The 17060-nt window shown below is 47.5% G+C and overlaps 87 non-coding genes and 2 pseudogenes across 87 annotated transcripts; all 89 read right to left on the bottom strand.

The window, feature by feature from the left end:
* Positions 1-59: 59 nt before the first annotated feature.
* Positions 60-178, bottom strand: LOC145211300 (5S ribosomal RNA). The gene has a single exon (XR_013856605.1). It is a non-coding gene; the product is annotated as a 5S ribosomal RNA (ribosomal RNA).
* Positions 179-253: 75 nt separating this feature from the next.
* Positions 254-372, bottom strand: LOC145209778 (5S ribosomal RNA). The gene has a single exon (XR_013855286.1). It is a non-coding gene; the product is annotated as a 5S ribosomal RNA (ribosomal RNA).
* A 75-nt stretch (positions 373-447) lies between these two features.
* Positions 448-566, bottom strand: LOC145210224 (5S ribosomal RNA). Its single transcript, XR_013855703.1, has one exon. It is a non-coding gene; the product is annotated as a 5S ribosomal RNA (ribosomal RNA).
* Positions 567-632: 66 nt separating this feature from the next.
* LOC145210235 (5S ribosomal RNA) lies at positions 633-751 on the bottom strand. Its single transcript, XR_013855712.1, has one exon. It is a non-coding gene; the product is annotated as a 5S ribosomal RNA (ribosomal RNA).
* A 70-nt stretch (positions 752-821) lies between these two features.
* Positions 822-940, bottom strand: LOC145211299 (5S ribosomal RNA). The gene has a single exon (XR_013856604.1). It is a non-coding gene; the product is annotated as a 5S ribosomal RNA (ribosomal RNA).
* Positions 941-1015: 75 nt separating this feature from the next.
* On the bottom strand, positions 1016-1134 carry LOC145210159 (5S ribosomal RNA). The gene has a single exon (XR_013855641.1). It is a non-coding gene; the product is annotated as a 5S ribosomal RNA (ribosomal RNA).
* A 75-nt stretch (positions 1135-1209) lies between these two features.
* LOC145210223 (5S ribosomal RNA) lies at positions 1210-1328 on the bottom strand. The gene has a single exon (XR_013855702.1). It is a non-coding gene; the product is annotated as a 5S ribosomal RNA (ribosomal RNA).
* Positions 1329-1400: 72 nt separating this feature from the next.
* Positions 1401-1519, bottom strand: LOC145210249 (5S ribosomal RNA). Its single transcript, XR_013855726.1, has one exon. It is a non-coding gene; the product is annotated as a 5S ribosomal RNA (ribosomal RNA).
* A 75-nt stretch (positions 1520-1594) lies between these two features.
* LOC145211298 (5S ribosomal RNA) lies at positions 1595-1713 on the bottom strand. Its single transcript, XR_013856603.1, has one exon. It is a non-coding gene; the product is annotated as a 5S ribosomal RNA (ribosomal RNA).
* A 75-nt stretch (positions 1714-1788) lies between these two features.
* LOC145210420 (5S ribosomal RNA) lies at positions 1789-1907 on the bottom strand. Its single transcript, XR_013855886.1, has one exon. It is a non-coding gene; the product is annotated as a 5S ribosomal RNA (ribosomal RNA).
* A 66-nt stretch (positions 1908-1973) lies between these two features.
* LOC145210689 (5S ribosomal RNA) lies at positions 1974-2092 on the bottom strand. Its single transcript, XR_013856139.1, has one exon. It is a non-coding gene; the product is annotated as a 5S ribosomal RNA (ribosomal RNA).
* Positions 2093-2167: 75 nt separating this feature from the next.
* LOC145209777 (5S ribosomal RNA) lies at positions 2168-2286 on the bottom strand. Its single transcript, XR_013855285.1, has one exon. It is a non-coding gene; the product is annotated as a 5S ribosomal RNA (ribosomal RNA).
* A 75-nt stretch (positions 2287-2361) lies between these two features.
* LOC145209725 (5S ribosomal RNA) lies at positions 2362-2480 on the bottom strand. Its single transcript, XR_013855237.1, has one exon. It is a non-coding gene; the product is annotated as a 5S ribosomal RNA (ribosomal RNA).
* A 66-nt stretch (positions 2481-2546) lies between these two features.
* Positions 2547-2665, bottom strand: LOC145210222 (5S ribosomal RNA). The gene has a single exon (XR_013855700.1). It is a non-coding gene; the product is annotated as a 5S ribosomal RNA (ribosomal RNA).
* Positions 2666-2740: 75 nt separating this feature from the next.
* Positions 2741-2859, bottom strand: LOC145211296 (5S ribosomal RNA). Its single transcript, XR_013856602.1, has one exon. It is a non-coding gene; the product is annotated as a 5S ribosomal RNA (ribosomal RNA).
* A 66-nt stretch (positions 2860-2925) lies between these two features.
* On the bottom strand, positions 2926-3044 carry LOC145210210 (5S ribosomal RNA). The gene has a single exon (XR_013855689.1). It is a non-coding gene; the product is annotated as a 5S ribosomal RNA (ribosomal RNA).
* Positions 3045-3119: 75 nt separating this feature from the next.
* Positions 3120-3238, bottom strand: LOC145209812 (5S ribosomal RNA). Its single transcript, XR_013855318.1, has one exon. It is a non-coding gene; the product is annotated as a 5S ribosomal RNA (ribosomal RNA).
* A 75-nt stretch (positions 3239-3313) lies between these two features.
* Positions 3314-3432, bottom strand: LOC145209880 (5S ribosomal RNA). The gene has a single exon (XR_013855381.1). It is a non-coding gene; the product is annotated as a 5S ribosomal RNA (ribosomal RNA).
* Positions 3433-3504: 72 nt separating this feature from the next.
* LOC145209878 (5S ribosomal RNA) lies at positions 3505-3623 on the bottom strand. The gene has a single exon (XR_013855380.1). It is a non-coding gene; the product is annotated as a 5S ribosomal RNA (ribosomal RNA).
* Positions 3624-3698: 75 nt separating this feature from the next.
* LOC145210686 (5S ribosomal RNA) lies at positions 3699-3817 on the bottom strand. Its single transcript, XR_013856136.1, has one exon. It is a non-coding gene; the product is annotated as a 5S ribosomal RNA (ribosomal RNA).
* Positions 3818-3892: 75 nt separating this feature from the next.
* Positions 3893-4011, bottom strand: LOC145211295 (5S ribosomal RNA). The gene has a single exon (XR_013856601.1). It is a non-coding gene; the product is annotated as a 5S ribosomal RNA (ribosomal RNA).
* A 75-nt stretch (positions 4012-4086) lies between these two features.
* LOC145210194 (5S ribosomal RNA) lies at positions 4087-4205 on the bottom strand. The gene has a single exon (XR_013855674.1). It is a non-coding gene; the product is annotated as a 5S ribosomal RNA (ribosomal RNA).
* A 75-nt stretch (positions 4206-4280) lies between these two features.
* On the bottom strand, positions 4281-4399 carry LOC145211293 (5S ribosomal RNA). The gene has a single exon (XR_013856599.1). It is a non-coding gene; the product is annotated as a 5S ribosomal RNA (ribosomal RNA).
* Positions 4400-4465: 66 nt separating this feature from the next.
* On the bottom strand, positions 4466-4584 carry LOC145210618 (5S ribosomal RNA). Its single transcript, XR_013856072.1, has one exon. It is a non-coding gene; the product is annotated as a 5S ribosomal RNA (ribosomal RNA).
* A 70-nt stretch (positions 4585-4654) lies between these two features.
* Positions 4655-4773, bottom strand: LOC145211292 (5S ribosomal RNA). The gene has a single exon (XR_013856598.1). It is a non-coding gene; the product is annotated as a 5S ribosomal RNA (ribosomal RNA).
* Positions 4774-4848: 75 nt separating this feature from the next.
* On the bottom strand, positions 4849-4967 carry LOC145209811 (5S ribosomal RNA). Its single transcript, XR_013855317.1, has one exon. It is a non-coding gene; the product is annotated as a 5S ribosomal RNA (ribosomal RNA).
* A 75-nt stretch (positions 4968-5042) lies between these two features.
* LOC145209877 (5S ribosomal RNA) lies at positions 5043-5161 on the bottom strand. Its single transcript, XR_013855379.1, has one exon. It is a non-coding gene; the product is annotated as a 5S ribosomal RNA (ribosomal RNA).
* Positions 5162-5233: 72 nt separating this feature from the next.
* Positions 5234-5352, bottom strand: LOC145209875 (5S ribosomal RNA). The gene has a single exon (XR_013855377.1). It is a non-coding gene; the product is annotated as a 5S ribosomal RNA (ribosomal RNA).
* Positions 5353-5427: 75 nt separating this feature from the next.
* On the bottom strand, positions 5428-5546 carry LOC145209933 (5S ribosomal RNA). Its single transcript, XR_013855430.1, has one exon. It is a non-coding gene; the product is annotated as a 5S ribosomal RNA (ribosomal RNA).
* A 75-nt stretch (positions 5547-5621) lies between these two features.
* Positions 5622-5740, bottom strand: LOC145209874 (5S ribosomal RNA). Its single transcript, XR_013855376.1, has one exon. It is a non-coding gene; the product is annotated as a 5S ribosomal RNA (ribosomal RNA).
* A 72-nt stretch (positions 5741-5812) lies between these two features.
* Positions 5813-5931, bottom strand: LOC145209873 (5S ribosomal RNA). Its single transcript, XR_013855375.1, has one exon. It is a non-coding gene; the product is annotated as a 5S ribosomal RNA (ribosomal RNA).
* Positions 5932-6006: 75 nt separating this feature from the next.
* On the bottom strand, positions 6007-6125 carry LOC145210685 (5S ribosomal RNA). Its single transcript, XR_013856135.1, has one exon. It is a non-coding gene; the product is annotated as a 5S ribosomal RNA (ribosomal RNA).
* A 75-nt stretch (positions 6126-6200) lies between these two features.
* Positions 6201-6319, bottom strand: LOC145211291 (5S ribosomal RNA). Its single transcript, XR_013856597.1, has one exon. It is a non-coding gene; the product is annotated as a 5S ribosomal RNA (ribosomal RNA).
* Positions 6320-6394: 75 nt separating this feature from the next.
* Positions 6395-6513, bottom strand: LOC145210406 (5S ribosomal RNA). The gene has a single exon (XR_013855873.1). It is a non-coding gene; the product is annotated as a 5S ribosomal RNA (ribosomal RNA).
* A 75-nt stretch (positions 6514-6588) lies between these two features.
* On the bottom strand, positions 6589-6707 carry LOC145209724 (5S ribosomal RNA). Its single transcript, XR_013855236.1, has one exon. It is a non-coding gene; the product is annotated as a 5S ribosomal RNA (ribosomal RNA).
* A 66-nt stretch (positions 6708-6773) lies between these two features.
* On the bottom strand, positions 6774-6892 carry LOC145210198 (5S ribosomal RNA). The gene has a single exon (XR_013855678.1). It is a non-coding gene; the product is annotated as a 5S ribosomal RNA (ribosomal RNA).
* Positions 6893-6967: 75 nt separating this feature from the next.
* On the bottom strand, positions 6968-7086 carry LOC145211290 (5S ribosomal RNA). The gene has a single exon (XR_013856596.1). It is a non-coding gene; the product is annotated as a 5S ribosomal RNA (ribosomal RNA).
* Positions 7087-7152: 66 nt separating this feature from the next.
* Positions 7153-7271, bottom strand: LOC145210187 (5S ribosomal RNA). Its single transcript, XR_013855667.1, has one exon. It is a non-coding gene; the product is annotated as a 5S ribosomal RNA (ribosomal RNA).
* A 75-nt stretch (positions 7272-7346) lies between these two features.
* On the bottom strand, positions 7347-7465 carry LOC145209810 (5S ribosomal RNA). Its single transcript, XR_013855316.1, has one exon. It is a non-coding gene; the product is annotated as a 5S ribosomal RNA (ribosomal RNA).
* Positions 7466-7540: 75 nt separating this feature from the next.
* On the bottom strand, positions 7541-7659 carry LOC145209872 (5S ribosomal RNA). Its single transcript, XR_013855374.1, has one exon. It is a non-coding gene; the product is annotated as a 5S ribosomal RNA (ribosomal RNA).
* Positions 7660-7731: 72 nt separating this feature from the next.
* Positions 7732-7850, bottom strand: LOC145210596 (5S ribosomal RNA). Its single transcript, XR_013856052.1, has one exon. It is a non-coding gene; the product is annotated as a 5S ribosomal RNA (ribosomal RNA).
* Positions 7851-7925: 75 nt separating this feature from the next.
* LOC145210683 (5S ribosomal RNA) lies at positions 7926-8044 on the bottom strand. The gene has a single exon (XR_013856133.1). It is a non-coding gene; the product is annotated as a 5S ribosomal RNA (ribosomal RNA).
* A 75-nt stretch (positions 8045-8119) lies between these two features.
* LOC145211289 (5S ribosomal RNA) lies at positions 8120-8238 on the bottom strand. The gene has a single exon (XR_013856595.1). It is a non-coding gene; the product is annotated as a 5S ribosomal RNA (ribosomal RNA).
* A 75-nt stretch (positions 8239-8313) lies between these two features.
* LOC145210193 (5S ribosomal RNA) lies at positions 8314-8432 on the bottom strand. The gene has a single exon (XR_013855673.1). It is a non-coding gene; the product is annotated as a 5S ribosomal RNA (ribosomal RNA).
* Positions 8433-8507: 75 nt separating this feature from the next.
* On the bottom strand, positions 8508-8626 carry LOC145211288 (5S ribosomal RNA). The gene has a single exon (XR_013856594.1). It is a non-coding gene; the product is annotated as a 5S ribosomal RNA (ribosomal RNA).
* A 66-nt stretch (positions 8627-8692) lies between these two features.
* On the bottom strand, positions 8693-8811 carry LOC145210616 (5S ribosomal RNA). The gene has a single exon (XR_013856071.1). It is a non-coding gene; the product is annotated as a 5S ribosomal RNA (ribosomal RNA).
* Positions 8812-8881: 70 nt separating this feature from the next.
* LOC145211287 (5S ribosomal RNA) lies at positions 8882-9000 on the bottom strand. The gene has a single exon (XR_013856593.1). It is a non-coding gene; the product is annotated as a 5S ribosomal RNA (ribosomal RNA).
* Positions 9001-9075: 75 nt separating this feature from the next.
* LOC145209809 (5S ribosomal RNA) lies at positions 9076-9194 on the bottom strand. Its single transcript, XR_013855315.1, has one exon. It is a non-coding gene; the product is annotated as a 5S ribosomal RNA (ribosomal RNA).
* Positions 9195-9269: 75 nt separating this feature from the next.
* LOC145209871 (5S ribosomal RNA) lies at positions 9270-9388 on the bottom strand. The gene has a single exon (XR_013855373.1). It is a non-coding gene; the product is annotated as a 5S ribosomal RNA (ribosomal RNA).
* Positions 9389-9460: 72 nt separating this feature from the next.
* On the bottom strand, positions 9461-9579 carry LOC145209870 (5S ribosomal RNA). The gene has a single exon (XR_013855372.1). It is a non-coding gene; the product is annotated as a 5S ribosomal RNA (ribosomal RNA).
* Positions 9580-9654: 75 nt separating this feature from the next.
* On the bottom strand, positions 9655-9773 carry LOC145210305 (5S ribosomal RNA). Its single transcript, XR_013855778.1, has one exon. It is a non-coding gene; the product is annotated as a 5S ribosomal RNA (ribosomal RNA).
* A 75-nt stretch (positions 9774-9848) lies between these two features.
* On the bottom strand, positions 9849-9967 carry LOC145211286 (5S ribosomal RNA). Its single transcript, XR_013856592.1, has one exon. It is a non-coding gene; the product is annotated as a 5S ribosomal RNA (ribosomal RNA).
* Positions 9968-10042: 75 nt separating this feature from the next.
* On the bottom strand, positions 10043-10161 carry LOC145210192 (5S ribosomal RNA). The gene has a single exon (XR_013855672.1). It is a non-coding gene; the product is annotated as a 5S ribosomal RNA (ribosomal RNA).
* Positions 10162-10236: 75 nt separating this feature from the next.
* Positions 10237-10355, bottom strand: LOC145211285 (5S ribosomal RNA). Its single transcript, XR_013856591.1, has one exon. It is a non-coding gene; the product is annotated as a 5S ribosomal RNA (ribosomal RNA).
* Positions 10356-10421: 66 nt separating this feature from the next.
* Positions 10422-10540, bottom strand: LOC145210828 (5S ribosomal RNA; annotated as a pseudogene).
* A 70-nt stretch (positions 10541-10610) lies between these two features.
* LOC145210147 (5S ribosomal RNA) lies at positions 10611-10729 on the bottom strand. Its single transcript, XR_013855630.1, has one exon. It is a non-coding gene; the product is annotated as a 5S ribosomal RNA (ribosomal RNA).
* A 75-nt stretch (positions 10730-10804) lies between these two features.
* LOC145211284 (5S ribosomal RNA) lies at positions 10805-10923 on the bottom strand. Its single transcript, XR_013856590.1, has one exon. It is a non-coding gene; the product is annotated as a 5S ribosomal RNA (ribosomal RNA).
* A 75-nt stretch (positions 10924-10998) lies between these two features.
* Positions 10999-11117, bottom strand: LOC145210221 (5S ribosomal RNA). The gene has a single exon (XR_013855699.1). It is a non-coding gene; the product is annotated as a 5S ribosomal RNA (ribosomal RNA).
* Positions 11118-11192: 75 nt separating this feature from the next.
* LOC145210582 (5S ribosomal RNA) lies at positions 11193-11311 on the bottom strand. Its single transcript, XR_013856039.1, has one exon. It is a non-coding gene; the product is annotated as a 5S ribosomal RNA (ribosomal RNA).
* A 75-nt stretch (positions 11312-11386) lies between these two features.
* Positions 11387-11505, bottom strand: LOC145210405 (5S ribosomal RNA). The gene has a single exon (XR_013855872.1). It is a non-coding gene; the product is annotated as a 5S ribosomal RNA (ribosomal RNA).
* A 72-nt stretch (positions 11506-11577) lies between these two features.
* Positions 11578-11696, bottom strand: LOC145209869 (5S ribosomal RNA). Its single transcript, XR_013855371.1, has one exon. It is a non-coding gene; the product is annotated as a 5S ribosomal RNA (ribosomal RNA).
* Positions 11697-11771: 75 nt separating this feature from the next.
* On the bottom strand, positions 11772-11890 carry LOC145210682 (5S ribosomal RNA). Its single transcript, XR_013856132.1, has one exon. It is a non-coding gene; the product is annotated as a 5S ribosomal RNA (ribosomal RNA).
* A 75-nt stretch (positions 11891-11965) lies between these two features.
* On the bottom strand, positions 11966-12084 carry LOC145211282 (5S ribosomal RNA). Its single transcript, XR_013856588.1, has one exon. It is a non-coding gene; the product is annotated as a 5S ribosomal RNA (ribosomal RNA).
* A 66-nt stretch (positions 12085-12150) lies between these two features.
* LOC145210833 (5S ribosomal RNA) lies at positions 12151-12269 on the bottom strand (annotated as a pseudogene).
* Positions 12270-12344: 75 nt separating this feature from the next.
* Positions 12345-12463, bottom strand: LOC145210988 (5S ribosomal RNA). The gene has a single exon (XR_013856311.1). It is a non-coding gene; the product is annotated as a 5S ribosomal RNA (ribosomal RNA).
* Positions 12464-12538: 75 nt separating this feature from the next.
* Positions 12539-12657, bottom strand: LOC145211281 (5S ribosomal RNA). The gene has a single exon (XR_013856587.1). It is a non-coding gene; the product is annotated as a 5S ribosomal RNA (ribosomal RNA).
* Positions 12658-12732: 75 nt separating this feature from the next.
* LOC145209955 (5S ribosomal RNA) lies at positions 12733-12851 on the bottom strand. Its single transcript, XR_013855451.1, has one exon. It is a non-coding gene; the product is annotated as a 5S ribosomal RNA (ribosomal RNA).
* Positions 12852-12923: 72 nt separating this feature from the next.
* Positions 12924-13042, bottom strand: LOC145211280 (5S ribosomal RNA). Its single transcript, XR_013856586.1, has one exon. It is a non-coding gene; the product is annotated as a 5S ribosomal RNA (ribosomal RNA).
* A 67-nt stretch (positions 13043-13109) lies between these two features.
* LOC145210109 (5S ribosomal RNA) lies at positions 13110-13228 on the bottom strand. The gene has a single exon (XR_013855594.1). It is a non-coding gene; the product is annotated as a 5S ribosomal RNA (ribosomal RNA).
* A 66-nt stretch (positions 13229-13294) lies between these two features.
* LOC145210662 (5S ribosomal RNA) lies at positions 13295-13413 on the bottom strand. The gene has a single exon (XR_013856114.1). It is a non-coding gene; the product is annotated as a 5S ribosomal RNA (ribosomal RNA).
* Positions 13414-13488: 75 nt separating this feature from the next.
* On the bottom strand, positions 13489-13607 carry LOC145209971 (5S ribosomal RNA). The gene has a single exon (XR_013855466.1). It is a non-coding gene; the product is annotated as a 5S ribosomal RNA (ribosomal RNA).
* Positions 13608-13682: 75 nt separating this feature from the next.
* On the bottom strand, positions 13683-13801 carry LOC145211279 (5S ribosomal RNA). Its single transcript, XR_013856585.1, has one exon. It is a non-coding gene; the product is annotated as a 5S ribosomal RNA (ribosomal RNA).
* Positions 13802-13867: 66 nt separating this feature from the next.
* On the bottom strand, positions 13868-13986 carry LOC145210174 (5S ribosomal RNA). Its single transcript, XR_013855655.1, has one exon. It is a non-coding gene; the product is annotated as a 5S ribosomal RNA (ribosomal RNA).
* Positions 13987-14061: 75 nt separating this feature from the next.
* On the bottom strand, positions 14062-14180 carry LOC145209931 (5S ribosomal RNA). The gene has a single exon (XR_013855428.1). It is a non-coding gene; the product is annotated as a 5S ribosomal RNA (ribosomal RNA).
* A 75-nt stretch (positions 14181-14255) lies between these two features.
* Positions 14256-14374, bottom strand: LOC145209868 (5S ribosomal RNA). Its single transcript, XR_013855370.1, has one exon. It is a non-coding gene; the product is annotated as a 5S ribosomal RNA (ribosomal RNA).
* A 72-nt stretch (positions 14375-14446) lies between these two features.
* Positions 14447-14565, bottom strand: LOC145209867 (5S ribosomal RNA). Its single transcript, XR_013855369.1, has one exon. It is a non-coding gene; the product is annotated as a 5S ribosomal RNA (ribosomal RNA).
* Positions 14566-14640: 75 nt separating this feature from the next.
* On the bottom strand, positions 14641-14759 carry LOC145210351 (5S ribosomal RNA). Its single transcript, XR_013855821.1, has one exon. It is a non-coding gene; the product is annotated as a 5S ribosomal RNA (ribosomal RNA).
* Positions 14760-14834: 75 nt separating this feature from the next.
* On the bottom strand, positions 14835-14953 carry LOC145211278 (5S ribosomal RNA). Its single transcript, XR_013856584.1, has one exon. It is a non-coding gene; the product is annotated as a 5S ribosomal RNA (ribosomal RNA).
* A 66-nt stretch (positions 14954-15019) lies between these two features.
* On the bottom strand, positions 15020-15138 carry LOC145210173 (5S ribosomal RNA). Its single transcript, XR_013855654.1, has one exon. It is a non-coding gene; the product is annotated as a 5S ribosomal RNA (ribosomal RNA).
* Positions 15139-15213: 75 nt separating this feature from the next.
* Positions 15214-15332, bottom strand: LOC145210120 (5S ribosomal RNA). The gene has a single exon (XR_013855605.1). It is a non-coding gene; the product is annotated as a 5S ribosomal RNA (ribosomal RNA).
* A 72-nt stretch (positions 15333-15404) lies between these two features.
* LOC145209866 (5S ribosomal RNA) lies at positions 15405-15523 on the bottom strand. Its single transcript, XR_013855368.1, has one exon. It is a non-coding gene; the product is annotated as a 5S ribosomal RNA (ribosomal RNA).
* Positions 15524-15598: 75 nt separating this feature from the next.
* On the bottom strand, positions 15599-15717 carry LOC145210350 (5S ribosomal RNA). The gene has a single exon (XR_013855820.1). It is a non-coding gene; the product is annotated as a 5S ribosomal RNA (ribosomal RNA).
* A 75-nt stretch (positions 15718-15792) lies between these two features.
* Positions 15793-15911, bottom strand: LOC145211276 (5S ribosomal RNA). The gene has a single exon (XR_013856582.1). It is a non-coding gene; the product is annotated as a 5S ribosomal RNA (ribosomal RNA).
* Positions 15912-15986: 75 nt separating this feature from the next.
* Positions 15987-16105, bottom strand: LOC145209864 (5S ribosomal RNA). The gene has a single exon (XR_013855366.1). It is a non-coding gene; the product is annotated as a 5S ribosomal RNA (ribosomal RNA).
* A 72-nt stretch (positions 16106-16177) lies between these two features.
* On the bottom strand, positions 16178-16296 carry LOC145210157 (5S ribosomal RNA). Its single transcript, XR_013855639.1, has one exon. It is a non-coding gene; the product is annotated as a 5S ribosomal RNA (ribosomal RNA).
* Positions 16297-16371: 75 nt separating this feature from the next.
* LOC145211275 (5S ribosomal RNA) lies at positions 16372-16490 on the bottom strand. Its single transcript, XR_013856581.1, has one exon. It is a non-coding gene; the product is annotated as a 5S ribosomal RNA (ribosomal RNA).
* Positions 16491-16565: 75 nt separating this feature from the next.
* Positions 16566-16684, bottom strand: LOC145210484 (5S ribosomal RNA). Its single transcript, XR_013855946.1, has one exon. It is a non-coding gene; the product is annotated as a 5S ribosomal RNA (ribosomal RNA).
* Positions 16685-16750: 66 nt separating this feature from the next.
* LOC145210033 (5S ribosomal RNA) lies at positions 16751-16869 on the bottom strand. Its single transcript, XR_013855524.1, has one exon. It is a non-coding gene; the product is annotated as a 5S ribosomal RNA (ribosomal RNA).
* Positions 16870-16935: 66 nt separating this feature from the next.
* On the bottom strand, positions 16936-17054 carry LOC145210172 (5S ribosomal RNA). The gene has a single exon (XR_013855653.1). It is a non-coding gene; the product is annotated as a 5S ribosomal RNA (ribosomal RNA).
* Between the last annotated feature and the right edge of the window lie 6 nt (positions 17055-17060).

The following is a 17060-nucleotide window of genomic DNA, read 5'->3' as shown; positions in this document are numbered from 1 at the left end:
ATTCAAAGTTTGAGCGATACGACCTCGAATTGTGGAGCACTAAAAACAAAACAAAAAAGTGACTACAACACTTGGTATTCCTAGGCGGTCACCCATCCAAGTACTGACCAAGCCCGAGGTTGCTTAACTTCCGAGATCGAACGAGATCGGGTGCTTTCAACCTGGTGTGGTCGTAGTCCACAACGTCAATGCAAATTGAAACTTTGATCGATACGACCTCGGATTGTGGAGCACTAAAAACAAAACAAAAAAGTGACTACAACACTTGGTATTCCTAGGCGGTCACCCATCCAAGTACTGACCAAGCCCGAGGCTGCTTAACTTCCGAGATCGAACGAGATCGGGTGCTTTCAACCTGGTGTGGTCGTAGTCCACAACGTCTCTGCAAATTCAAACTTTGGGCGATACGACCTCGGATTGTGGAGCACTAAAAACAAAACAAAAAAGTGACTACAACACTTGGTATTTCTAAGCGGTCACCCATCCAAGTACTGACCAAGCCCGAGGTTGCTTAACTTCCGAGATCGAACGAGATCGGGTGCTTTCAACCTGGTGTGGTCGTAGTCCACAACCTCTCTGCAAATTCAAACTTTGATCGAAGCGACCTCGGTTTCTCATGCACTAAAAAAACGAGACTACAACACTTGGTATTCCTAGGCGGTCACCCATCCAAGTACTGACCAAGCCCGAGGTTGCTTAACTTCCGAGATCGAACGAGATCGGGTGCTTTCAACCTGGTGTGGTCGTAGTCCATAACGTCAATGCAAATTCAAAGTTTGAGCGATACGACCTCGGATTGTGGAGCACTAAAAACAAAAAAGTGACTACAACACTTGGTATTCCTAGGCGGTCACCCATCCAAGTACTGACCAAGCCCGAGGTTGCTTAACTTCCGAGATCGAACGAGATCGGGTGCTTTCAACCTGGTGTGGTCGTAGTCCACAACGTCAATGCAAATTGAAACTTTGATCGATACGACCTCGGATTGTGGAGCACTAAAAACAAAACAAAAAAGTGACTACAACACTTGGTATTCCTAGGCGGTCACCCATCCAAGTACTGACCAAGCCCGAGGTTGCTTAACTTCCGAGATCGAACGAGATCGGGTTCTTTCAACCTGGTGTGGTCGTAGTCCAGAACGTTTCTGCAAATTCAAACTTTGGGCGATACGACCTCGGATTGTGGAGCACTAAAAACAAAACAAAAAAGTGACTACAACACTTGGTATTTCTAAGCGGTCACCCATCCAAGTACTGACCAAGCCCGAGGTTGCTTAACTTCCGAGATCGAACGAGATCGGGTGCTTTCAACCTGGTGTGGTCGTAGTCCACAACGTCAATGCAAATTCAAAGTTTGAGCGATACGACCTCGGATTGTGGAGCACTAAAAAAACAAAAAAGTGACCACAACACTTGGTATTCCTAGGCGGTCACCCATCCAAGTACTGACCAAGCCCGAGGTTGCTTAACTTCCGAGATCGAACGAGATCGGGTGCTTTCAACCTGGTGCGGTCGTAGTCCACAACGTCAATGCAAATTCAAACTTTGAGCGATACGCCCTCGGATTGTGAAGCACTAAAAACAAAACAAAAAAGTGACTACAACACTTGGTATTCCTAGGCGGTCACCCATCCAAGTACTGACCAAGCCCGAGGTTGCTTAACTTCCGAGATCGAACGAGATCGGGTGCTTTCAACCTGGTGTGGTCGTAGTCCAGAACGTCACTGCAAATTCAAACTTTGGGCGATACGACCTCGGATTATGGAGCACTAAAAACAAAACAAAAAAGTGACTACAACACTTGGTATTCCTAGGCGGTCACCTATCCAAGTACTGACCAAGCCCGCGGTTGCTTAACTTCCGAGATCGAACGAGATCGGGTGCTTTCAACCTGGTGTGGTCGTAGTCCACAACCTCCCTCCAATTTCAAACTTTGATCGATGCGACCTCGGTTTCTCATGCACTAAAAAAACGAGACTACAACACTTGGTATTCCTAGGCGGTCACCCATCCAAGTACTGACCAAGCCGGAGGTTGCTGAACTTCCGAGATCGAACGAGATCGGGTGCTTTCAACCTGGTGTGGTCGTAGTCCACAACGTCAATGCAAATTCAAACTTTGAGCGATACGCCCTCGGATTGTGGAGCACTAAAAACAAAACAAAAAAGTGACTACAACACTTGGTATTCCTAGGCGGTCACCCATCCAAGTACTGACCAAGCCCGAGGCTGCTTAACTTCCGAGATCGAACGAGATCGGGTGCTTTCAACCTGGTGTGGTCGTAGTCCACAACGTCAATGCAAATTCAAACTTTGAGCGATACGCCCCCGGATTGTGAAGCACTAAAAACAAAACAAAAAAGTGACTACAACACTTGGTATTCCTAGGCGGTCACCCATCCAAGTACTGATCAAGCCCGAGGTTGCTTAACTTCCGAGATCGAACGAGATCGGGTGCTTTCAACCTGGTGTGGTCGTAGTCCACAACGTCAATGCTTATTCAAACTTTGATCGAAGCGACCGCGGTTTCTCATGCACTAAAAAAACGAGACTACAACACTTGGTATTCCTAGGCGGTCACCCATCCAAGTACTGACCAAGCCCGAGGTTGCTTAACTTCCGAGATCGAACGAGATCGGGTGCTTTCAACCTGGTGTGGTCGTAGTCCAGAACGTCTCTGCAAATTCAAACTTTGGGCGATACGACCTCGGATTGTGGAGCACAAAAAACAAAACAAAAAAGTGACTACAACACTTGGTATTCCTAGGCGGTCACCCATCCAAGTACTGACCAAGCCCGAGGTTGCTTAACTTCCGAGATCGAACGAGATCGGGTGCTTTCAACCTGGTGTGGTCGTAGTCCACAACCTCTCTGCAAATTCAAACTTTGATCGAAGCGACCTCGGTTTCTCATGCACTAAAAAAACGAGACTACAACACTTGGTATTCCTAGGCGGTCACCCATCCAAGTACTGACCAAGCCCGAGGTTGCTTAACTTCCGAGATCGAACGAGATCGGGTGCTTTCAACCTGGTGTGGTCGTAGTCCAGAACGTCTCTGCAAATTCAAACTTTGGGCGATACGACCTCGGATTGTGGAGCACTAAAAACAAAACAAAAAAGTGACTACAACACTTGGTATTCCTAGGCGGTCACCCATCCAAGTACTGACCAAGCCCGAGGTTGCTTAACTTCCGAGATCGAACGAGATCGGGTGCTTTCAACCTGGTGTGGCCGTAGTCCACAACGTCAATGCTTATTCAATGTTTGAGCGATACGACCTCGGATTGTGGAGCACTAAAAACAAAACAAAAAAGTGACCACAACACTTGGTATTCCTAGGCGGTCACCCATCCAAGTACTGACCAAGCCCGAGGTTGCTTAACTTCCGAGATCGAACGAGATCGGGTGCTTTCAACCTGGTGTGGTCGTAGTCCACAACGTCAATGCAAATTCAAAGTTTGAGCGATACGACCTCGGATTGTGGAGCACTAAAAAAACAAAAAAGTGACCACAACACTTGGTATTCCTAGGCGGTCACCCATCCAAGTACTGACCAAGCCCGAGGTTGCTTAACTTCCGAGATCGAACGAGATCGGGTGCTTTCAACCTGGTGTGGTCGTAGTCCACAACGTCAATGCAAATTCAAACTTTGAGCGATACGACCTCGGATTGTGGAGCACTAAAAACAAAACAAAAAAGCGACTACAACACTTGGTATTCCTAGGCGGTCACCCATCCAAGTACTGACCAAGCCCGAGGTTGCTGAACTTCCGAGATCGAACGAGAACGGGTGCTTTCAACCTGGTGTGGTCGTAGTCCACAACGTCAATGCAAATTCAAACTTTGAGCGATACGCCCTCGGATTGTGGAGCACTAAAAACAAAACAAAAAAGTGACTACAACACTTGGTATTCCTAGGCGGTCACCCATCCAAGTACTGACCAAGCCCGAGGTTGCTTAACTTCCGAGATCGAACGAGATCGGGTGCTTTCAACCTGGTGTGGTCGTAGTCCATAACGTCAATGCAAATTCAAAGTTTGAGCGATACGACCTCGGATTGTGGAGCACTAAAAACAAAACAAAAAAGTTACTACAACACTTGGTATTCTTAGGCGGTCACCCATCCAAGTACTGACCAAGCCCGAGGTTGCTTAACTTCCGAGATCGAACGAGATCGGGTGCTTTCAACCTGGTGTGGTCGTAGTCCAGAACGTCTCTGCAAATTCAAACTTTGGGCGATACGACCTCGGATTGTGGAGCACTAAAAACAAAACAAAAAAGTGACTACAACACTTGGTATTCCTAGGCGGTCACCCATCCAAGTACTGACCAAGCCCGAGGTTGCTTAACTTCCGAGATCGAACGAGATCGGGTGCTTTCAACCTGGTGTGGTCGTAGTCCACAACGTCAATGCAATTTCAAACTTTGATCGATGCGACCTCGGTTTCTTATGCACTAAAAAAACGAGACTACAACACTTGGTATTCCTAGGCGGTCACCCATACAAGTCCTGACCAAGCCCGAGGTTGCTTAACTTCCGAGATCGAACGAGATCGGGTGCTTTCAACCTGGTGTGGTCGTAGTCCACAACGTCAATGCAAATTGAAACTTTGATCGATACGACCTCGGATTGTGGAGCACTAAAAACAAAAAAGTGACTACAACACTTGGTATTCCTAGGCGGTCACCCATCCAAGTACTGACCAAGCCCGAGGTTGCTTAACTTCCGAGATCGAACGAGATCGGGTGCTTTCAACCTGGTGTGGTCGTAGTCCACAACGTCAATGCAAATTGAAACTTTGATCGATACGACCTCGGATTGTGGAGCACTAAAAACAAAACAAAAAAGTGACTACAACACTTGGTATTCCTAGGCGGTCACCCATCCAAGTACTGACCAAGCCCGAGGTTGCTTAACTTCCGAGATCGAACGAGATCGGGTGCTTTCAACCTGGTGTGGCCGTAGTCCACAACGTCAATGCTTATTCAAAGTTTGAGCGATACGACCTCGGATTGTGGAGCACTAAAAACAAAACAAAAAAGTGACCACAACACTTGGTATTCCTAGGCGGTCACCCATCCAAGTACTGACCAAGCCCGAGGTTGCTTAACTTCCGAGATCGAACGAGATCGGGTGCTTTCAACCTGGTGTGGTCGTAGTCCACAACGTCAATGCAAATTCAAAGTTTGAGCGATACGACCTCGGATTGTGGAGCACTAAAAAAACAAAAAAGTGACCACAACACTTGGTATTCCTAGGCGGTCACCCATCCAAGTACTGACCAAGCCCGAGGTTGCTTAACTTCCGAGATCGAACGAGATCGGGTGCTTTCAACCTGGTGTGGTCGTAGTCCACAACGTCAATGCAAATTCAAACTTTGGGCGATACGACCTCGGATTGTGGAGCACTAAAAACAAAACAAAAAAGCGACTACAACACTTGGTATTCCTAGGCGGTCACCCATCCAAGTACTGACCAAGCCCGAGGTTGCTTAACTTCCGAGATCGAACGAGATCGGGTGCTTTCAACCTGGTGTGGCCGTAGTCCACAACGTCAATGCTTATTCAAAGTTTGAGCGATACGACCTCGGATTGTGGAGCACTAAAAACAAAACAAAAAAGTGACCACAACACTTGGTATTCCTAGGCGGTCACCCATCCAAGTACTGACCAAGCCCGAGGTTGCTTAACTTCCGAGATCGAACGAGATCGGGTGCTTTCAACCTGGTGTGGTCGTAGTCCACAACGTCAATGCAAATTCAAAGTTTGAGCGATACGACCTCGGATTGTGGAGCACTAAAAAAACAAAAAAGTGACCACAACACTTGGTATTCCTAGGCGGTCACCCATCCAAGTACTGACCAAGCCCGAGGTTGCTTAACTTCCGAGATCGAACGAGATCGGGTGCTTTCAACCTGGTGTGGTCGTAGTCCACAACGTCAATGCAAATTCAAACTTTGGGCGATACGACCTCGGATTGTGGAGCACTAAAAACAAAACAAAAAAGCGACTACAACACTTGGTATTCCTAGGCGGTCACCCATCCAAGTACTGACCAAGCCCGAGGTTGCTGAACTTCCGAGATCGAACGAGAACGGGTGCTTTCAACCTGGTGTGGTCGTAGTCCACAACGTCAATGCAAATTCAAACTTTGAGCGATACGCCTTCGGATTGTGGAGCACTAAAAACAAAACAAAAAAGTGACTACAACACTTGGTATTCCTAGGCGGTCACCCATCCAAGTACTGACCAAGCCCGAGGTTGCTTAACTTCCGAGATCGAACGAGATCGGGTGCTTTCAACCTGGTGTGGTCGTAGTCCATGACGTCAATGCAAATTCAAAGTTTGAGCGATACGACCTCGGATTGTGGAGCACTAAAAACAAAACAAAAAAGTGACTACAACACTTGGTATTCCTAGGCGGTCACCCATCCAAGTACTGACCAAGCGCGAGGTTGCTTAACTTCCGAGATCGAACGAGATCGGGTGCTTTCAACCTGGTGTGGTCGTAGTCCACAACGTCAATGCAAATTCAAACTTTGAGCGATACGCCCCCGGATTGTGAAGCACTAAAAACAAAACAAAAAAGTGACTACAACACTTGGTATTCCTAGGCGGTCACCCATCCAAGTACTGATCAAGCCCGAGGTTGCTTAACTTCCGAGATCGAACGAGATCGGGTGCTTTCAACCTGGTGTGGTCGTAGTCCACAACCTCTCTGCAAATTCAAACTTTGATCGAAGCGACCGCGGTTTCTCATGCACTAAAAAAACGAGACTACAACACTTGGTATTCCTAGGCGGTCACCCATCCAAGTACTGACCAAGCCCGAGGTTGCTTAACTTCCGAGATCGAACGAGATCGGGTGCTTTCAACCTGGTGTGGTCGTAGTCCAGAACGTCTCTGCAAATTCAAACTTTGGGCGATACGACCTCGGATTGTGGAGCACAAAAAACAAAACAAAAAAGTGACTACAACACTTGGTATTCCTAGGCGGTCACCCATCCAAGTACTGACCAAGCCCGAGGTTGCTTAACTTCCGAGATCGAACGAGATCGGGTGCTTTCAACCTGGTGTGGTCGTAGTCCACAACCTCTCTGCAAATTCAAACTTTGATCGAAGCGACCTCGGTTTCTCATGCACTAAAAAAACGAGACTACAACACTTGGTATTCCTAGGCGGTCACCCATCCAAGTACTGACCAAGCCCGAGGTTGCTTAACTTCCGAGATCGAACGAGATCGGGTGCTTTCAACCTGGTGTGGTCGTAGTCCAGAACGTCTCTGCAAATTCAAACTTTGGGCGATACGACCTCGGATTGTGGAGCACTAAAAACAAAACAAAAAAGTGACTACAACACTTGGTATTCCTAGGCGGTCACCCATCCAAGTACTGACCAAGCCCGAGGTTGCTTAACTTCCGAGATCGAACGAGATCGGGTGCTTTCAACCTGGTGTGGCCGTAGTCCACAACGTCAATGCTTATTCAATGTTTGAGCGATACGACCTCGGATTGTGGAGCACTAAAAACAAAACAAAAAAGTGACCACAACACTTGGTATTCCTAGGCGGTCACCCATCCAAGTACTGACCAAGCCCGAGGTTGCTTAACTTCCGAGATCGAACGAGATCGGGTGCTTTCAACCTGGTGTGGTCGTAGTCCACAACGTCAATGCAAATTCAAAGTTTGAGCGATACGACCTCGGATTGTGGAGCACTAAAAAAACAAAAAAGTGACCACAACAGTTGGTATTCCTAGGCGGTCACCCATCCAAGTACTGACCAAGCCCGAGGTTGCTTAACTTCCGAGATCGAACGAGATCGGGTGCTTTCAACCTGGTGTGGTCGTAGTCCACAACGTCAATGCAAATTCAAACTTTGAGCGATACGACCTCGGATTGTGGAGCACTAAAAACAAAACAAAAAAGCGACTACAACACTTGGTATTCCTAGGCGGTCACCCATCCAAGTACTGACCAAGCCCGAGGTTGCTGAACTTCCGAGATCGAACGAGAACGGGTGCTTTCAACCTGGTGTGGTCGTAGTCCACAACGTCAATGCAAATTCAAACTTTGAGCGATACGCCCTCGGATTGTGGAGCACTAAAAACAAAACAAAAAAGTGACTACAACACTTGGTATTCCTAGGCGGTCACCCATCCAAGTACTGACCAAGCCCGAGGTTGCTTAACTTCCGAGATCGAACGAGATCGGGTGCTTTCAACCTGGTGTGGTCGTAGTCCATAACGTCAATGCAAATTCAAAGTTTGAGCGATACGACCTCGGATTGTGGAGCACTAAAAACAAAACAAAAAAGTTACTACAACACTTGGTATTCTTAGGCGGTCACCCATCCAAGTACTGACCAAGCCCGAGGTTGCTTAACTTCCGAGATCGAACGAGATCGGGTGCTTTCAACCTGGTGTGGTCGTAGTCCAGAACGTCTCTGCAAATTCAAACTTTGGGCGATACGACCTCGGATTGTGGAGCACTAAAAACAAAACAAAAAAGTGACTACAACACTTGGTATTCCTAGGCGGTCACCCATCCAAGTACTGACCAAGCCCGAGGTTGCTTAACTTCCGAGATCGAACGAGATCGGGTGCTTTCAACCTGGTGTGGTCGTAGTCCACAACGTCAATGCAATTTCAAACTTTGATCGATGCGACCTCGGTTTCTTATGCACTAAAAAAACGAGACTACAACACTTGGTATTCCTAGGCGGTCACCCATACAAGTCCTGACCAAGCCCGAGGTTGCTTAACTTCCGAGATCGAACGAGATCGGGTGCTTTCAACCTGGTGTGGTCGTAGTCCACAACGTCAATGCAAATTGAAACTTTGATCGATACGACCTCGGATTGTGGAGCACTAAAAACAAAAAAGTGACTACAACACTTGGTATTCCTAGGCGGTCACCCATCCAAGTACTGACCAAGCCCGAGGTTGCTTAACTTCCGAGATCGAACGAGATCGGGTGCTTTCAACCTGGTGTGGTCGTAGTCCACAACGTCAATGCAAATTGAAACTTTGATCGATACGACCTCGGATTGTGGAGCACTAAAAACAAAACAAAAAAGTGACTACAACACTTGGTATTCCTAGGCGGTCACCCATCCAAGTACTGACCAAGCCCGAGGTTGCTTAACTTCCGAGATCGAACGAGATCGGGTGCTTTCAACCTGGTGTGGCCGTAGTCCACAACGTCAATGCTTATTCAAAGTTTGAGCGATACGACCTCGGATTGTGGAGCACTAAAAACAAAACAAAAAAGTGACCACAACACTTGGTATTCCTAGGCGGTCACCCATCCAAGTACTGACCAAGCCCGAGGTTGCTTAACTTCCGAGATCGAACGAGATCGGGTGCTTTCAACCTGGTGTGGTCGTAGTCCACAACGTCAATGCAAATTCAAAGTTTGAGCGATACGACCTCGGATTGTGGAGCACTAAAAAAACAAAAAAGTGACCACAACACTTGGTATTCCTAGGCGGTCACCCATCCAAGTACTGACCAAGCCCGAGGTTGCTTAACTTCCGAGATCGAACGAGATCGGGTGCTTTCAACCTGGTGTGGTCGTAGTCCACAACGTCAATGCAAATTCAAACTTTGGGCGATACGACCTCGGATTGTGGAGCACTAAAAACAAAACAAAAAAGCGACTACAACACTTGGTATTCCTAGGCGGTCACCCATCCAAGTACTGACCAAGCCCGAGGTTGCTTAACTTCCGAGATCGAACGAGAACGGGTGCTTTCAACCTGGTGTGGTCGTAGTCCACAACGTCAATGCAAATTCAAACTTTGAGCGATACGCCTTCGGATTGTGGAGCACTAAAAACAAAACAAAAAAGTGACTACAACACTTGGTATTCCTAGGCGGTCACCCATCCAAGTACTGACCAAGCCCGAGGTTGCTTAACTTCCGAGATCGAACGAGATCGGGTGCTTTCAACCTGGTGTGGTCGTAGTCCATAACGTCAATGCAAATTCAAAGTTTGAGCGATACGACCTCGGATTGTGGAGCACTAAAAACAAAACAAAAAAGTTACTACAACACTTGGTATTCTTAGGCGGTCACCCATCCAAGTACTGACCAAGCCCGAGGTTGCTTAACTTCCGAGATCGAACGAGATCGGGTGCTTTCAACCTGGTGTGGTCGTAGTCCAGAACGTCTCTGCAAATTCAAACTTTGGGCGATACGACCTCGGATTGTGGAGCACTAAAAACAAAACAAAAAAGTGACTACAACACTTGGTATTCCTAGGCGGTCACCCATCCAAGTACTGACCAAGCCCGAGGTTGCTTAACTTCCGAGATCGAACGAGATCGGGTGCTTTCAACCTGGTGTGGTCGTAGTCCACAACGTCAATGCAATTTCAAACTTTGATCGATGCGACCTCGGTTTCTTATGCACTAAAAAAACGAGACTACAACACTTGGTATTCCTAGGCGGTCACCCATACAAGACCTGACCAAGCCTGAGGTTGCTTAACTTCCGAGATCGAACGAGATCGGGTGCTTTCAACCTGGTGTGGTCGTAGTCCATAACGTCAATGCAAATTCAAAGTTTGAGCGATACGACCTCGGATTGTGGAGCACTAAAAACAAAAAAGTGACTACAACACTTGGTATTCCTAGGCGGTCACCCATCCAAGTACTGACCAAGCCCGAGGTTGCTTAACTTCCGAGATCGAACGAGATCGGGTGCTTTCAAGCTGGTGTGGTCGTAGTCCACAACGTCAATGCAAATTGAAACTTTGATCGATACGACCTCGGATTGTGGAGCACTAAAAACAAAACAAAAAAGTGACTACAACACTTGGTATTCCTAGGCGGTCACCCATCCAAGTACTGACCAAGCCCGAGGTTGCTTAACTTCCGAGATCGAACGAGATCGGGTGCTTTCAACCTGGTGTGGTCGTAGTCCAGAACGTTTCTGCAAATTCAAACTTTGGGCGATACGACCTCGGATTGTGGAGCACTAAAAACAAAACAAAAAAGTGACTACAACACTTGGTATTTCTAAGCGGTCACCCATCCAAGTACTGACCAAGCCCGAGGTTGCTTAACTTCCGAGATCGAACGAGATCGGGTGCTTTCAACCTGGTGTGGTCGTAGTCCACAACGTCAATGCAAATTCAAACTTTGATCGATACGACCTCGGATTCTGGAGCACTAAAAACAAAACAAAAAAGCGACTACAACACTTGGTATTCCTAGGCGGTCACCCATCCAAGTACTGACCAAGCCCGAGGATGCTTAACTTACGAGATCGAACGAGATCGGGTGCTTTCAACCTGGTGTGGTCGTAGTCCACAACGTCAATGCAAATTCAAACTTTGGGCGATACGCCCTCGGATTGTGAAGCACTAAAAACAAAACAAAAAAGTGACTACAACACTTGGTATTCCTAGGCGGTCACCCATCCAAGTACTGACCAAGCGCGAGGTTGCTTAACTTCCGAGATCGAACGAGATCGGGTGCTTTCAACCTGGTGTGGTCGTAGTCCAGAACGTCAATGCAAATTCAAAGTTTGAGCGATACGACCTCGGATTGTGGAGCACTAAAAAAACAAAAAAGTGACCACAACACTTGGTATTCCTAGGCGGTCACCCATCCAAGTACTGACCAAGCCCGAGGTTGCTTAACTTCCGAGATCGAACGAGATCGGGTGCTTTCAACCTGGTGTGGTCGTAGTCCACAACGTCAATGCAAATTCAAACTTTGAGCGATACGACCTCGGATTGTGGAGCACTAAAAACAAAACAAAAAAGCGACTACAACACTTGGTATTCCTAGGCGGTCACCCATCCAAGTACTGACCAAGCCCGAGGTTGCTGAACTTCCGAGATCGAACGAGAACGGGTGCTTTCAACCTGGTGTGGTCGTAGTCCACAACGTCAATGCAAATTCAAACTTTGAGCGATACGCCCTCGGATTGTGGAGCACTAAAAACAAAACAAAAAAGTGACTACAACACTTGGTATTCCTAGGCGGTCACCCATCCAAGTACTGACCAAGCCCGAGGTTGCTTAACTTCCGAGATCGAACGAGATCGGGTGCTTTCAACCTGGTGTGGTCGTAGTCCACAACGTCAATGCAATTTCAAACTTTGATCGATGCGACCTCGGTTTCTTATGCACTAAAAAAACGAGACTACAACACTTGGTATTCCTAGGCGGTCACCCATACAAGTCCTGACCAAGCCTGAGGTTGCTGAACTTCCGAGATCAAACGAGATCGGGTGCTTTCAACCTGGTGTGGTCGTAGTCCACAACGTCAATGCAAATTGAAACTTTGAGCGATACGCCCTCGGATTGTGGAGCACTAAAAACAAAACAAAAAAGGGACTACAACACTTGGTATTCCTAGGCGGTCACCCATCCAAGTACTGACCAAGCCCGAGGTTGCTTAACTTCCGAGATCGAACGAGATCGGGTGCTTTCAACCTGGTGTGGTCGTAGTCCAGAACGTCTCTGCAAATTCAAACTTTGGGCGATACTACCTCGGATTCTGGAGCACTAAAAACAAAACAAAAAAGTGACTACAACACTTGGTATTCCTAGGCGGTCACCCATCCAAGTACTGACCAAGCCCGAGGTTGCTTAACTTCCGAGATCGAACGAGATCGGGTGCTTTCAACCTGGTGTGGTCGTAGTCCACAACGTCAATGCTTATTCAAAGTTTGAGCGATACGACCTCGGATTGTGGAGCACTAAAAACAAAACAAAAAAGTGACCACAACACTTGGTATTCCTAGGCGGTCACCCATCCAAGTACTGACCAAGCCCGAGGTTGCTTAACTTCCGAGATCAAACGAGATCGGGTGCTTTCAACCTGGTGTGGTCGTAGTCCACAACGTCAATGCAAATTGAAACTTTGAGCGATACGACCTCGGATTGTGGAGCACTAAAAAAACAAAAAAGTGACTACAACACTTGGTATTCCTAGGCGGTCACCCATCCAAGTACTGACCAAGCCCGAGGTTGCTTAACTTCCGAGATCGAACGAGATCGGGTGCTTTCAACCTGGTGTGGTCGTAGTCCAGAACGGCTCTGCAAATTCAAACTTTGGGCGATACGACCTCGGTTTCTCATGCACAAAAAAAAACGAGACTACAACACTTGGTATTCCTAGGCGGTCACCCATCCAAGTACTGACCAAGGCCGAGGTTGCTTAACTTCCGAGATCGAACGAGATCGGGTGCTTTCAACCTGGTGTGGTCGTAGTCCACAACCTCCTTGCAAATTCAAACTTTGATCGAAGCGACCTCGGTTTCTCATGCACTAAAAAAACGAGACTGCAACACTTGGTATTCCTAGGCGGTCACCCATCCAAGTACTGACCAAGCCCGAGGTTGCTTAACTTCCGAGATCGAACGAGATCGGGTGATTTCAAGCTGGTGTGGTCGTAGTCCACAACGTCAATGCAAATTCAAACTTTGAGCGATACGCCCTCGGATTGTGAAGCACTAAAAACAAAACAAAAAAGTGACTACAACACTTGGTATTCCTAGGCGGTCACCCATGCAAGTACTGACCAAGCCCGAGGTTGCTTAACTTCCGAGATCGAACGAGATCGGGTGCTTTCAACCTGGTGTGGTCGTAGTCCAGAACGTCTCTGCAAATTCAAACTTTGGGCGATACGACCTCGGATTGTGGAGCACTAAAAACAAAACAAAAAAGTGACTACAACACTTGGTATTCCTAGGCGGTCACCCATCCAAGTACTGACCAAGCCCGAGGTTGCTTAACTTCCGAGATCGAACGAGATCGGGTGCTTTCAACCTGGTGTGGTCGTAGTCCACAACCTCCCTCCAATTTCAAACTTTGATCGATGCGACCTCGGTTTCTCATGCACTAAAAAAACGAGACTACAACACTTGGTATTCCTAGGCGGTCACCCATCCAAGTACTGACCAAGCCCGAGGTTGCTGAACTTCCGAGATCGAACGAGATCGGGTGCTTTCAACCTGGTGTGGTCGTAGTCCACAACGTCAATGCAAATTCAAACTTTGAGCGATACGCTCTTGGATTGTGGAGCACTAAAAACAAAACAAAAAAGTGACTACAACACTTGGTATTCCTAGGCGGTCACCCATCCAAGTACTGACCAAGCCCGAGGTTGCTTGACTTCCGAGATCGAACGAGATCGGGTGCTTTCAACCTGGTGTGGTCGTAGTCCACAACGTCAATGCTTATTCAAAGTTTGAGCGATACGACCTCGGATTGTGGAGCACTAACAACAAAACAAAAAAGTGACCACAACACTTGGTATTCCTAGGCGGTCACCCATCCAAGTACTGACCAAGCCCGAGGTTGCTTAACTTCCGAGATCGAACGAGATCGGGTGCTTTCAACCTGGTGTGGTCGTAGTCCACAACGTCAATGCAAATTCAAAGTTTGAGCGATACGACCTCGGATTGTGGAGCACTAAAAAAACAAAAAAGTGACCACAACACTTGGTATTCCTAGGCGGTCACCCATCCAAGTACTGACCAAGCCCGAGGTTGCTTAACTTCCGAGATCGAACGAGATCGGGTGCTTTCAACCTGGTGTGGTCGTAGTCCACAACGTCAATGCAAATTCAAAGTTTGAGCGATACGACCTCGGATTGTGGAGCACTAAAAACAAAACAAAAAAGCGACTACAACACTTGGTATTCCTAGGCGGTCACCCATCCAAGTACTGACCAAGCCCGAGGTTGCTGAACTTCCGAGATCGAACGAGATCGGGTGCTTTCAACCTGGTGTGGTCGTAGTCCACAACGTCAATGCAAATTCAAAGTTTGAGCGATACGCCCTCGGATTGTGGAGCACTAAAAACAAAACAAAAAAGTGACTACAACACTTGGTATTCCTAGGCGGTCACCCATCCAAGTACTGACCAAGCCCGAGGTTGCTTAACTTCCGAGATCGAACGAGATCGGGTGCTTTCAACCTGGTGTGGTCGTAGTCCACAACCTCCCTCCAATTTCAAACTTTGATCGATGCGACCTCGGTTTCTCATGCACTAAAAAAACGAGACTACAACACTTGGTATTCCTAGGCGGTCACCCATCCAAGTACTGACCAAGCCCGAGGTTGCTGAACTTCCGAGATCGAACGAGATCGGGTGCTTTCAACCTGGTGTGGTCGTAGTCCACAACGTAAATGCAAATTGAAACTTTGAGCGATACGCCCTCGGATTGTGGAGCACTAAAAACAAAACAAAAAAGTGACTACAACACTTGGTATTCCTAGGCGGTCACCCATCCAAGTATTGACCAAGCCCGAGGTTGCTTAACTTCCGAGATCGAACGAGATCGGGTGCTTTCAACCTGGTGTGGTCGTAGTCCAGAACGTTTCTGCAAATTCAAACTTTGGGCGATACGACCTCGGATTGTGGAGCACTAAAAAAACAAAAAAGTGACCACAACACTTGGTATTCCTAGGCGGTCACCCATCCAAGTACTGACCAAGCCCGAGGTTGCTTAACTTCCGAGATCGAACGAGATCGGGTGCTTTCAACCTGGTGTGGTCGTAGTCCACAACGTCAATGCAAATTCAAACTTTGAGCGATACGACCTCGGATTGTGGAGCACTAAAAACAAAACAAAAAAGCGACTACAACACTTGGTATTCCTAGGCGGTCACCCATCCAAGTACTGACCAAGCCCGAGGTTGCTGAACTTCCGAGATCGAACGAGATCGGGTGCTTTCAACCTGGTGTGGTCGTAGTCCACAACGTCAATGCAAATTCAAAGTTTGAGCGATACGCCCTCGGATTGTGGAGCACTAAAAACAAAACAAAAAAGTGACTACAACACTTGGTATTCCTAGGCGGTCACCCATCCAAGTACTGACCAAGCCCGAGGTTGCTTAACTTCCGAGATCGAACGAGATCGGGTGCTTTCAACCTGGTGTGGTCGTAGTCCATAACGTCAATGCAAATTCAAAGTTTGAGCGATACGACCTCGGATTCTGGAGCACTAAAAACAAAACAAAAAAGTGACCACAACACTTGGTATTCCTAGGCGGTCACCCATCCAAGTACTGACCAAGCCCGAGGTTGCTTAACTTCCGAGATCGAACGAGATCGGGTGCTTTCAACCTGGTGTGGTCGTAGTCCACAACGTCAATGCAAATTCAAACTTTGAGCGATACGACCTCGGATTGTGGAGCACTAAAAAAACAAAAAAGTGACCACAACACTTGGTATTCCTAGGCGGTCACCCATCCAAGTACTGACCAAGCCCGAGGTTGCTTAACTTCCGAGATCGAACGAGATCGGGTGCTTTCAACCTGGTGTTGTCGTAGTCCACAACGTCAATGCAAATTCAAACTTTGAGCGATACGACCTCGGATTGTGGAGCACTAAAAACAAATCAAAAAAGTGACTACAACACTTGGTATTCCTAGGCGGTCACCCATCCAAGTACTGACCAAGCCCGAGGTTGCTTAACTTCCGAGATCGAACGAGATCGGGTGCTTTCAACCTGGTGTGGTCGTAGTCCAGAACGTCTCTGCAAATTCAAAGTTTGGGCGATACGACCTCGGATTGTGGAGCACTAAAAACAAAACAAAAAAGTTACTACAACACTTGGTATTCCTAGGCGGTCACCCATCCAAGTACTGACCAAGACCGAGGTTGCTTAACTTCCGAGATCGAACGAGATCGGGTGCTTTCAACCTGGTGTGGTCGTAGTCCACAACCTCCCTCCAATTTCAAACTTTGATCGATGCGACCTCGGTTTCTCATGCACTAAAAAAACGAGACTACAACACTTGGTATTCCTAGGCGGTCACCCATCCAAGTACTGACCAAGACCGAGGTTGCTTAACTTCCGAGATCGAACGAGATCGGGTGCTTTCAACCTGGTGTGGTCGTAGTCCACAACCTCCCTCCAATTTCAAACTTTGATCGATGCGACCTCGGTTTCTCATGCACTAAAAAAACGAGACTACAACACTTGGTATTCCTAGGCGGTCACCCATCCAAGTACTGACCAAGCCCGAGGTTGCTGAACTTCCGAGATCGAACGAGATCGGGTGCTTTCAACCTGGTGTGGTCGTAGTCCACAAC

Source organism: Phallusia mammillata, chromosome 1, assembly GCF_965637545.1.
Source record: "Phallusia mammillata chromosome 1, kaPhaMamm4.hap1.1, whole genome shotgun sequence".
In the NCBI taxonomy this organism is placed as follows: Eukaryota; Metazoa; Chordata; class Ascidiacea; order Phlebobranchia; family Ascidiidae; genus Phallusia; species Phallusia mammillata.
The sequence above is the reverse complement of the archived record's forward strand: the minus strand, read 5'-3'. Positions and strand labels throughout refer to the sequence as shown.